General features: G+C 38.2%; 1 non-coding gene across 1 annotated transcript; it reads right to left on the reverse strand.

Annotated features, from left to right (window-relative positions):
• Positions 1-335: 335 nt before the first annotated feature.
• LOC118490861 lies at positions 336-442 on the reverse strand. The gene has a single exon (XR_004890086.1). It is a non-coding gene; the product is annotated as a small nucleolar RNA R71 (small nucleolar RNA).
• Positions 443-12,873: the final 12,431 nt, after the last annotated feature.

A 12,873-nucleotide genomic window follows, 5' to 3' on the forward strand; every position in this document is an offset into this window, starting at 1 on the left:
TGGGTAATCTTGGCGCCGCTATCAAGGCACCGAATGTTGAAGCCAACAACTTCGAACTTTGGCCACATTTGATACAAATTCTTCAAAACTCCGCAACCTTCCATGGGCTTGCGGACGAGGATCCCCATCTACATATTACTAATTTCTTAGAAATATGTGATACCTTTCGGATCAATGGAGCATCAAATGACGCCATCCGCCTTCGAATGTTTCCATTTTCACTAAAAGACCGAGCAAAAGCTTGGCTCAACGCCCTCCCAGTTGGTTCGGTAAACAACTGGGATGAACTAGCCCAAAAAATTCTATATAAGTATTTCCCTCCCGCTAAAACGGCTAAATTAATGACTGAAATTAATACATATTCACAAGAGGATAGGGAATCCTTATATGAAACTTGGGAAAGGTTCAAGGAGCTATTGCGAAAGTGCCCTCATCACGGTCTTGTGGTATGGCAACAAGTATCCACTTTCTACAATGGGTTGTTGCCACACACAAAACAAACACTTGACTCTAGCTCCGGGGGACTTTTAGGTAATCGCCGCCCACATGAAATATACAATCAAATTGAGGAAAATTGCTCAAACCAATTTTCAGTGGCACACTCCCCGAGGCAATAAACCTATTGCCCCGGGCGCCCATAAGGTTGATGAAAGCACTTCTTTACTAGCCCAAATCGAGACCCTTTCTTCAAAAATCAAAAAGTTAGAAATGACAAAAACGGTCTCGGTTATGGCTTGTGAAGGGTGTGGTGGGCCACATGAAAATTGGAGTTGTATGAAAGAAACAGACGATCAACCAGAGTCGGTAAACTACATTGATAATAGACCTAGGCCGTCGGGTCCTCCAACGGGTACCTACAACCAAGGATGGCGTAACCACCCTAACCTTGGAGAGAACCCGACAATAGTAGTAACCAACAAAGCCTAAACCAACGAACAAACTTTCAACAACCAAGAAACGAGTCACAAAATTTCCCTCAACAACAAGGTGGACGAGAAAGGCTCGAAGATACTATATCTCGCCTCATCTCCGACACTGAAAAGAAAAACTCGGATCGTTTTCAACAATGTGAATCAAATTGTAGATATCAACAAGCTAGTATACAAAACATTGAGAAACAAATAAATCAATTAGCTCAAAATTTCTCCGAGAGACCACAAGGCGCATTACCAAGTAATACCGAAACAAACCCCAAAAGCACAAGTCCATCTCATAACGTTAAGAAACCATACCGTAGGTTCCGAAGAAGCTCTACCACCGCCAACTGAGGGAAGCACGACACCGCCCTAACAAGAGAAGACTTCTCCTCTAATTCAAGAGCCTACCAAAGCTCCTCCGGTTCCATACCCCAGTAGGTTAATTCGTCAAAAGACCAATAAGCAATTCGCAAAATTCGAAAATCTACTAGAACAATTGCATGTTATTATTCCTTTTATCGAAGTCCTAACTCAAATGCCTAAATACTCAAAATTCATGAGGGACTTCCTCACTCATAAAAGAAAAATTGAATCATTGCAATTAGTTAACTTAGGCAAAGAATGCTCCGCCCTCGTACTCAACAAACTCCCACAAAAGAAGATTGATCCTGGAAGCTTCACAAATCCCTGCTCGATCGGGGAATCCCCCATTCATAATGCACTAGCCGACCTTGGGGCCAGCATTAACCTCATGCATGCATCAATGTTCAAACGACTCGGCCTAGGAAAAAAAAGTCCCACCAAGATGAGTATACAACTTTCCGACAGATCCGTCAAATACCCACAAGGTGTCGCTGAAAATCTATTGGTCAAAGTCGACAATTTCGTCTACCCGTCCGACTTTGTCATACTAGATATGGAAGAGGACACCGAAGTCCCCCTCATATTAGGGAGGCCATTTCTAGCCACCGCACAAGTAGTGGTAGACATGAATGACGGAACACTTACTTTGAAGTTTGGGGATAAGGAAGTGAAGTTTGGAGTTGGGAAGAAAGTAGAGGACGATGACCCGGTCAATTACATGAAGGTCATTGATTCGAGTTTGGATGATGCTCTCCGACGGTGCAACATGGGATGCAAAACATCCCGCTCAGAAAATATATGACCTCACTTTGGGTCTAGCCAAGGACCCTTATAAACTTGGCGCACCACGGAGGCATTCCGCGGAACTATCCTTAGTTTAGCTTAGATTAATTTTTTAGTTTAGTTTTAATTTGTGGGAATAAAACACACTCGGGATGGTCAAGGATAACAAGGGAAACGAGAAACATCACCCCACGCACGAAAACAGGGCCATCCGACAAAAATTTCTTCATTACATCAAGTTCAGCACGGGCCGTGTCCGCCCAACACGACCCCGTGCTGCACAATCTGCACAAATTGCCCAGTTCAGGTAACTGGACACGGGCCGTGTTCACTGAACACGCCCCCGTGTCCAGGCTTCTGTTTCTCTTTACAAAATTTTGTCACTGGCACCTGAACACGGGGCCGTGCCCGGTCACCACGGGGCCGTGTCCAGAGTGCCAGTAACATAAAATTTTGCTTTTAACACCCTTTTACACATTCAATCAACCTAAAAACTTATTTTTGGGACACATTGAGGACAATGTGTAATTTAAGTGTGGGGGGATGCTAAAACTTTGAATCTTGCAAGTCCTAATTAACAAGCCTTACACAAAACTCTATTGGAACCGCTAATCACCCAAATTTTTTTTTCAAAAAATTTTCATTTTTTTACTTTTCTAAGTTTAAGTTGGGAATTTCAAGTTCTAACAAGGTTATATTTTTACAAGTTTACAACCGATAGCGTCGTGTTAAAAAGAACCAACATAAGAAAATTATAAAACGGCATGACAAGCTTAGTTAAAATTTGATTATATATACTTGATCACATAAAAACTCATTCCCACAAAAGTGAGTTTTGAGCCTTTATTGAGCATACAAACACATATCTTTACACTAAATGCTTATTTTTCGTTTCTTGTGTGAATAGCCGCTTGGTTCGTACGACTCTAGAATTTGCCACGACAATACATTCCCGGTCCTTACCAACTTAAACCCGAGTAAGTAAATGATGGAGGCATTAGGACTAACCCTTTTTCTTTCTACACCATTATTTTTCATTTTTTTTACCACCTACCCAAAATCCCCCTAGTTAACCCCTTTGAGCCTAAACCATTTCGTTTCTTAACCCAAAACAATCACCCTTTTTACCCACCTAAACCTTTTTATTTTTACCCTTTTCTTTTAGTAACAAAGCTCGGTAAATAGTTGATGAAACCAAATAAACAAACAAGTTCATCAAAATTAACCTTGTTTGAAAGAAATGGTTTATCAAAACAAAAAGATTGAAATTGTGAAAAATAAAAAGTCTTTAAAAAACCGATGCTTTTTACGCCTTTCGCCCTTTTACTAACCACTAACCCAACCACCCACCTTTAGCCCAAGCCTAACCCTTCACCCAAAAAGTCCTCTTGATATTTACAAAGGTATATAGTTAAAAAGGAGGAGGATTGATTGTTTGGCAAGCCTATGGCAGGAGTAAGTTCCATGCCGCTCTCAAATGATTCACTAAAAAAATACACCTTCGGCCGAGTGTTGAGTGATCCCCCGTGAGGTATGTGAACTTGTATATAAATAGAATTTTAAAAAGGCATGTTATGCCCTAATAAGTAATTTATCTTATGAAACGTTTTTAATAAATCATGATGAATAGGATTGTAAATAAATAAAAATAAAACTTAAATAAAGAATCTTGGAAATCCCGACACTCTATGACAAATCCAAAAACCTTCTTTTCTACCCATTCCATTTGGGAGTGAAAAAGACACATTATAAAGAGTTTTGCATGAGGACAAGCAAAGATTCAAGTGTGGGGGTATATGATGTGCACAAAATGTAACATATAAATTACATCAATTGTGACATAAAACTAACCCTTTTTTTAGTACTAATGTTGGAAAAAGTGTGCTTTTGTCTTCCTTTTGTATTTTTAGGATTAAATGAGCTCAAATGAACAAAAGAAGCAAAAATGCAGCTAAATCTAACATAAATACAAGAAAATGAACAAACGTGGCATGCCCGACCTCCCGACAGCATCTTCCCAAAGCAAAACAAGAAGACAGAAGGCTGAACACGCCCCGTGCTCAGCGAGCACGGGGGCGTGCCCAGGTGCCAGCAGAAAAGACAAAGTGATGGAAGCTTCTACTGCCCACCACGGGGCCGTGCTCAGCGGACACGGGGCCGTGGTCAACTGTTGCAGACGCATTTAATGATATTGCGAATTGCAATTAATGAAGAGAGAGACTCGGATGGACTCGGAGCCGTGCCCAGGCTTCTGTTCAGCCTATAAATAGGAGTGCTTAGAGCTCTTGCAACTCATCCCTTGGCACACCACCTCTCTCACACTTCACCCACCACCCACCACCATCACAACACCATCATCCACCACCATCATCTATTGTCCATCATAGAGTGTGTGAGTCATCTCGGGATCCAAGATTGATCGTAAGTATTCTTGACAATCAAAGGCCATGTTTGCCTAAGTCTCTTACATCACTTGGTGAAGACAAGTGTTTAGTGTAATACTTTTTATTTTTAATCTTTTGCACTTTTTAATTGGTTTTGTATTAATGACTTTAATTACTAGTTTCTTATGTTGAATATGATTCTTCCTTATCGTTTGTCCGTGGTGTCTTGGTATTATTTTACTGTCTATATAAAATAAAAGATTTTCACCATTCATATCTCCACGATCTATATGGAGGTATGTTGGCTACCTGGTCAGGGGTTAAGGGAACGGTTTGGTAAGAGTCTTGCCATTGTTTAGTGTATAGATCCAGCAAAGGACCTGGGTCAAATTTAGTAGGACCTCATTCAATACCCAACGGTATTGGATGGCGGGGGTCCAAACTCTTTGATCCCCTCATAAGTTAAACTAATATTAAAACTTTAACCCAGTTACTTAGGACTGTATCCCTGCTGACTCAGACTACTTAGCCGAGGGTAACGTCGCCTTCAAAAGAGGGGCCTACCACATTATGCATTAATAACTTAATTAATTATCTTTCAATAATCCAACCCTTTAGGATTGTGTCCTTGCTGACTCAAACTACTGGGTTGAGGGTAACGTCACCTTCAAAAGAGGGGCCTACTACAATAACTAAGATAATCTCTTAAACAAGTGCAAAAGTGCGAAAATAATCAAAGGTTACACTACACACGAGTCGGATCCAAGTGATTCATCTTGTCTATCTGTTTTTACATTTATTTTATTTTCAGCATTTTAGTTAGTTTTATTTTTCTAATTTAAAAACTTTTTTTCTAACATTTTGATTTTGTTAGACGTTGAGGATAAACCGGTACTAAAAGCTCTTGTGTCCTTGGACGACCTCGGTATCTTACCAACACTATACTACGTCCACGATGGGTGCACTTGCCCATATGTGTGTTTAGTGTTAGTAAATATCATGTTTATGAATTTAAAACTTGGCTAAAAAGTGTAAAAAGAGCTTAAAATATACACCTAAAACATATACACACTGACACGCATCAAAGGGCATTTTGGTCATTTTCCTAAGGCATATAAATTACCTATCATACAACTAACTAAACGAAGTGACCATAAGGTATAACCTCGGAAGGTTATTCCCTATACAACTATGGTTACAAAATATGTTTGGTTGGATCCTAATGATCGACCAAACGGGTCGGGTTTGAAAGTCTAAACGGTTGTTTAGACCGCTTATCTTACGACCCTATATAAGCACTAAACCTAAAGTGACGAGTTAAACATGTTAAAACATGTTCAACTAAGGTAGAAAACAAGTTTGATATCAAAATAAATGGTTTTGATACCTAAGAATAGTTTGGTTGCAAAATAAGCATAAACGCGTATTTTGACCGAAACTATGACACGTCACTATGCTTAAATAACATGGTAATCAGTAGGTATAGTCACAAAGGACTATGACCATCGTGATTACGCTCACGTTGCGAAGTTCAAACGAACTTCGTGTTGACCATTGACTGGTAAAAGCAGAAAGTCAAACACTGTTTGACTTTCATGCTTAAAAACGCATAAAATAATGAAAGAAACTTACAAGAGGTCCAAGAAATGGAGATTTGATTCAAGTTGCTCAGGTATGAAGTGTAGAAACCCCAACTTAGAGCAGAAATGAATCAAGTGTGAAGAACCAAATGAATCAAGGTGGGTATTTATAGGAATTCAAGAGCCGTTAGGATCGTTTCTCGATCTACGAGCTTTGATCTCAACCGTACAAGTGTTGCCCATTGTTTTATATACCATGGGAGCTTGAAAACCAGTCCATAGAGTGTGAATACCATGCCCAAGAACCCAGAAACCAGCTGCTATTTGAGAAAACTGAGTTTTGCAGAACTGGGGGTCTCTCGCGGGCCACGTAGACTTTTACTAAGTCTTACACGCCCCTCCTAGAGACAACTTTGACAGATTGTCAATTTTAGTCCCTGAAGGTGCAAAACTTGGTTTTTGATGCATTTTTGACATGTTTAAACCCCGTTAACCCCATTTCAAGGCTCTATAATGAAGTTAGAGTACAGGGAACATGACATATGCTCAAAAATATCTCGGATGTCAGTTCGTTTGGTCGTACGGTTGCGTTGTTCGGTAAATTACAAAAAACTCGAACGGACGCGAAAAACGATCCAAATTACGCGACGAATGGAATTTGAGCACTCTAATCACTAAAATAAAATATTTTAATGATTACATAAATATTTGGATGTCCGGATATGTTCAGAACGTAAGATATGCGCGAAAATGCAAACTTATTCACTTTTTGACGCTTTTAGTCCCTGTTTGACCAAATAAGTTTATTTTAGCATACCGAACCCCTCAAAGCCTATTTATAAGCTATGTAAAGGATATTTAGGGTATGTTTAACTTATGATCATATTCTGGAAGGTTCGATACCATACGAATCGGCAGACTTTCGCAGTTTGACGCAAATAGTCCCTACGATCGAATAAACTTGATTTCGACACACCAAACCTTCCAAAACTTATTTCTAAGTTATGTAAAGGTTATTTAAGGTATGTTAAGCCCGTGTCACTGTTCCGGAGTGTTTGTCGCATTAATGATTATGTTTACGCATCAGTTCGCGTATAACTTTCTAGAAAGCGATTTAGAGCTCGAAATCGAACGAGAATTGATATGTGCAAATGATACACATAATTTTATAAATCCCAAGTATGAAACACAATATTTCATTGGTTTGGTATTTGTTTGATGGTCGAAGAGGCACAGATGTCACAAAAGCCCCTAACCCCAAACCCCCACTCTCCGCAGTCTAACGTGGAGGGTGGCGTAAAGCCAAAATGCAAGCGCTAAGTAGCCTATAACTAATATTTCACAAACTCAACATGCATTGTTGGGCCTAGCCCATATAAAATATTTTGCCTATTAAATGAGCTACCGAATGTGTTAAAGAATGTCTATATAAGAATATGCTATATTATATAGATATAATTGTTGTCCCATTGAGTAAAATTGTTTTACTCTGGCGTGCATATGTCTTTACGTACGTTAGGTTACAGGATTATCTAGAAAGACGTACCAAGGTTCAAGGGAGTTAAGACGCATAAGGATTTTCATAAAAAATAATAGTTTTTCAACTTTGTTTCAAGAGTAAATTACAAGTTTTGTCATTTATGTTTACATCAAATTGCAGGCGTTGTCCTTTTGGTCAAAAGTTTACAGGCGGTGTCCTTAACCTATCAAAATCTTGCACATTATGTCCTTTGGGCCAAACCTGGTTAGAATTTTTGGTTAAATCTGGTCATATGCCTTGGACATGAGGGCATTGTTGTCATTTCATCTCTTCAGTGACTATTATGTAAAAAACTTATATTTATGTACTAGTTTGTAATATATTCAAAAATAATTATATATAATATCTCGCTCTATCTCTCACAACTATTAAAGTCCCTCTCTCTCTCTATAACATATCTGAGATCGGAGACCGTATTCACCACTCCGGTATTTTTTTCAAGACTAAGGGCATTGTTTGTGATCCTCTGAAATATAACAGGGCATTTTTTTCAGATATATTAGAGAACAGGGCTATGCATTTTTTCAAGAGTAAGGGCATTTTTTCAAGAGTAAGGGCTGGGAGAGGAGACGACGGTAATCCTGAAATATAACAACAGGTCTGTGATCGAAGACGGCGGAACAGGGCTGGGATAGGAGACGACGAAACAGATCTGAGATCGGAGGGCAGAACCAAGCTGAGATCGGAGATGACAGACCAGATCTGAGATCGGAGACGCCAGAGTGTACAATGGTGGTGTAGTTGTCACATGTCTAAGATCGGAAATGTTTGTAGATGATGAAGAGTGGTGGTGGTGATAGAGGGTGGTACCAACATATGGATGCAAAACTGCAAATGAGCTAAATTTCATCAAGAACCAAAAATCGAAAAGTAGATGGGAACCATTTTGAAAAATCTTGATCGTGGTCATCATTTGATTGTTAAAAGTTGAAGGAATCTTCATTGGAACATGGTTGGTGGGTGAAAAAAATATCCAAAACTAGTGAACATGGTTGTGGAGGAGATCAGATAACTAGAGCAGGTTTGAGGGTTTGATTTTTGTAGAATTTTGTAGTTGGTCTGCTCCTTGTTGTCCTGTTGTGTTTCTTTGGCTGTATCGGTTCTTAGCTGCTTGCTAAGGATTCTTGTGGTTGGTTTTAATATGATTGCCTTCTTGGCTGGCCAAAAAAAGTTCGATTTAGAGAGAGAACAGAGAGATAGATAGATGAGTTTAGATAGAGAACAGAGAGAGAGAGATAGATGAGTTTAGAGAGATATATTAAAGGTCTTTATTTTTTATATTTTACAGAATTAGTCCCTTGTTATAATTTATTTACTCAATAGCCCCTGAGAATATAAAATGACAAGAATAACCTCATGTGCAAGGCACATGCCCATATTTAACTAAAAAATCTAACTACATTTGGCCTAAATGACATAACGTGCAAGATTTTGAAACATTAAGTACATAACTTGTCAACTTTTGCGCTAAAGGACAACGCCTGCAATTTGGTGTAAACGTAAAGGACGAAACTTGTAATTTACTCTTGTTTCAAATAACGTATTTGATTTTTTTTCTTGTAACGATTAAGATATTAATGGAATTATGTTAGTGATATGATTACTGTTATAGCGATACAAAACCCCTATAATGGGCGGGGTGTTACAATATTTGTGCAATGATATTAATTTCTATCTTTTTAATAATATCAACTACATTCTTGTGATTTTATAGTTATATATAACAGTAATCATCATCATATTATTATTATTATTATTAGATTTATAGAAATAAACAAAGTGGTTTAGTTTCTTAAATAAAACAAAACAAAACAATTTAATAATTAATAACAATTAAAATATAGAATTAAGTTCGCATATAAATACTCTTAACATACAAAAAGTAAAAAAATAAAAAAAATTGCAGTGATGTTTTCATAATTATTTATTCGTTGGGTAATTATCAAAATTACTATACAAATGATCTTTTAAGTAATTTTGATTTTGTAAGGTAAAATTTTATAAAATGTTCTTGTAGTGTAATTATCAAAATTACTCTACAAATGTATCAAAATTATTCTACAAGTTTATCAAAACACATACAATTCAAAATTAACCAAAAGACCATTTGTAGAGTAATTATAATACCTTACAAAATTACCCTATAACATCACTTTACAAAATTACCCTATAAGATCTGTAGAGTAATTTTAATAACTACTCTACGAGTAAAATAATTACGAAAATGTCACCGTGATTTTTCATGAAAACCTTCAGTTCATACGTTTTATACGCTAAAGGTATTTGTATATGATGTTTTTGTTGGATATTTATATCCGGTTCGATAAGTCAACGCGGCCGACCGGGTCTTGACCCATAAGAGTTACACCGTGGTCAACGAACTAAAATCCACTTAACTGACTTAACTAGTAATTACGAACGATACACGGGTATTGAACTGAGAGACGGGTTCGTAAATCGGGTGGAACAAGAATTCTCTTGCATCGCCATTTGGCGAGCACCTAGATTTCAGCCAATGGAATTACATGCAAGGAATCTTCTTGCCACTTGTCATCCACCTAACTTGTTGCCAATCAAAACATATGCAATTTTGCATGTCTTGACACTTGGCGAGCATGCAATGTTGTCCATGTTCTATATATAGTTGTGGGTCTTGTTTTGAGAGGTGTAAGAACACAAGATTGCAACAAAACTCTCTCAACTCACACACCCAAATTGGCCACCACCGCCTTGCCGGCCCACCCCGCCGCCGCCGCTCTCCGCCGCCTGCACCGCCGGCCACCACCGCCGAGACCCGGCTCACATTCGCGTATCTCTCGTTCGTGTAACTAGCATTCGTTTGTTGAACCTCGGTGTCTCAACCGGTTATTCACTAATCGAAGGTATATCTAAACCCCCTATGGTTGATATTCTATTTCGTGTTAGCATGTTGGTGACCTTGTTCCATTACGGGTATTCCTTGGTATAAAACTGTTCATGTTAATTTTGTTACACTCGCTCCCGTTACTTAAAAAATGTATATATAGTTTTAACTAGTTAAAGTTTATTTTGAATGACATATATATACATGTATTTTTATTTGTCAAAAGTGTTTTGACTAATCATTATAACGAAATAAACACATAAATAATATGAACCGGGTTCATGAAATAAAAAAAAATTATGTCACGGACTTCCTTCAGTGGTATCAGAGCCGATGCTCACCACATGCAAATCAAAACCGGTCCTTTTTCACCGGAATAATAAATCACAAACTTTAAAAGTCTAAAGTTTTTGATTTATTTTATCTTTGGGCTATATATATATTTTTGGTCATATTTTAATTGTTAAATATTTGGTTGACAGAAATTGCCCAAACATACTTTTGGTTATGTTGAATATGTAAATCGGGCCCGACCTTGTGGCTGTATTTATATTTGGTTTTGTTCATGGTTTTGGCCCGTTTTGCGGCTCAAAGTTGTAATATATTAGTTTATGGTTTTGGCCCGCTTTGTGGTTCAAAGTTGTAATAGATAAGGTTCTTTGTCTTTGTTATATTTACTTGTTAAATATTGTTGATGCGAAGACCCGAAGCAAACTCGAAGCAAAACCGAATGCCAAGAGGAGTCTTGGAGTTAGTGGGAGTCGCTCAAGACAACAAGATGCACTCAAGTCCATCCTTGTGGTTGTTTTGTCTTTTGTAACCGTGACCCCTCGATCTTGCTACTTGGCTCTAGCAAGATCATATTCACGGCCATATGATTTACATATTCATTTTTGCTATTATGGTTGCCTTTTGATAAATGTTATCACACTTCAACTTAATACCAAAACGTATTCTTAAAAGTTTTTTTTAACATGAAATCGGAAAAAGCAGGTTCTAGCAACTTGGATATTTTTTATATAACCACTAGAGTTTTATAACATGTTTTTTCTCACATCTTTAAAACTCATAAACTTAATAGTTTTCACTATTAACTTTAATTGGTTATTCCAAGCAGCGACAAACTTAGTTTTGTAGGTTATCTAAAACTGATTGTCCCGAGAGGTGAAAGGGTCTTTTGGTTATGTCGCAAATTTAATATTTAGATTAAAACCGACTATAACGACCCTATTTGGTAAAAATTAAAATCAATGGTCTATGCCATCCTACTACTAGTAACACTTGGGGCATAATGCGAACCATCAGTGTTGGAGCCACAGCACGACACTTGGTGTCTAGTTTATCCTTCCAAGGTGCAAGGGTTCCGTCGACACATCCGGCCCTTCCACATGTGACCGTTTTAGGACGACTATTACTTTTCTTCTCGTGTTGCGTGCCCCAGCCATCTCGAGAACAAAAGTGGCATAGATGAGGCCAAACGTATCAATGCAAGGACAAAAGATTGTCCTCGCAGCCTCATAAAGCCCGGGAGTTGTGCTTTTCTCACAATTGACAATCGTTGTCAGTCCGCTTGAACCTCTTGCTAATGTTGCATGCCCCAGCTGCCTTTAGAAAAAACTTCTAACCGGATTCTCGCTCCTTATCGTCTCACCTCACTAAATAAGGAAGTACATTAAAAATACTAATTAAATAATTTTTGCTTAACAGATGTCATCTGAAAACAACTCCTCTTTTGCTCTCAAGTCCATACTTGAGAAAGACAAACTGAATAACACCAATTTTCTTGAGTGGCACCGCAACTTGAGAATCGTTCTCAAGATGGCAAAAAGACTTTATGTTTTGGAAACCCCGATCCCAAACGCACCCGAGAACAACACTGTGGTTGCGAAGAAGGCTTTTGACAAACATAAAGAAGATGCCATGGAAGTTGCTTGCCTCATGCAAGCCACCATGTCTCCAGATCTTTAGAAGAATATGGAAGACATGAATGCCTTCGACATGATTGAACAACTCAAGGGCATGTTTCAAAAACAACCTCGTCAGGAACGCTATGACACCATGAAACAGCTCATAAGCTATAGAATGCAAGATGGTTCCTCAGTTAGTGCTCATGTCCTCAAGATGAAAGGCTACATCGACCAATTAAACAAACTTGGTTATCCTCTCCAAGATGAGATGGCTGTTGATTTCATTCTCAACTCTCTTTCCAGTCACTATGATCAATTTGTTATGAACTTTAACATGAATGACTGGGTAAAGACAGTGCCAGAGCTACATGGGATGCTCAAAATGGAAGAGATGAACATTTCCAACAAAGTAAGCCAACTATTAATGGTTCGATCTGGTGGTGTTAAAAAGCCCAAAACAAAGAAGAAAAGTTATAACAGCAAAAACAAAGGAAAGGCTCCTGTTGCTGCCAAACCTGCCAACAACAAGAGCAAGC

Source organism: Helianthus annuus, chromosome 3, assembly GCF_002127325.2.
Source record: "Helianthus annuus cultivar XRQ/B chromosome 3, HanXRQr2.0-SUNRISE, whole genome shotgun sequence".
NCBI classification, from domain to species: Eukaryota; Viridiplantae; Streptophyta; class Magnoliopsida; order Asterales; family Asteraceae; genus Helianthus; species Helianthus annuus.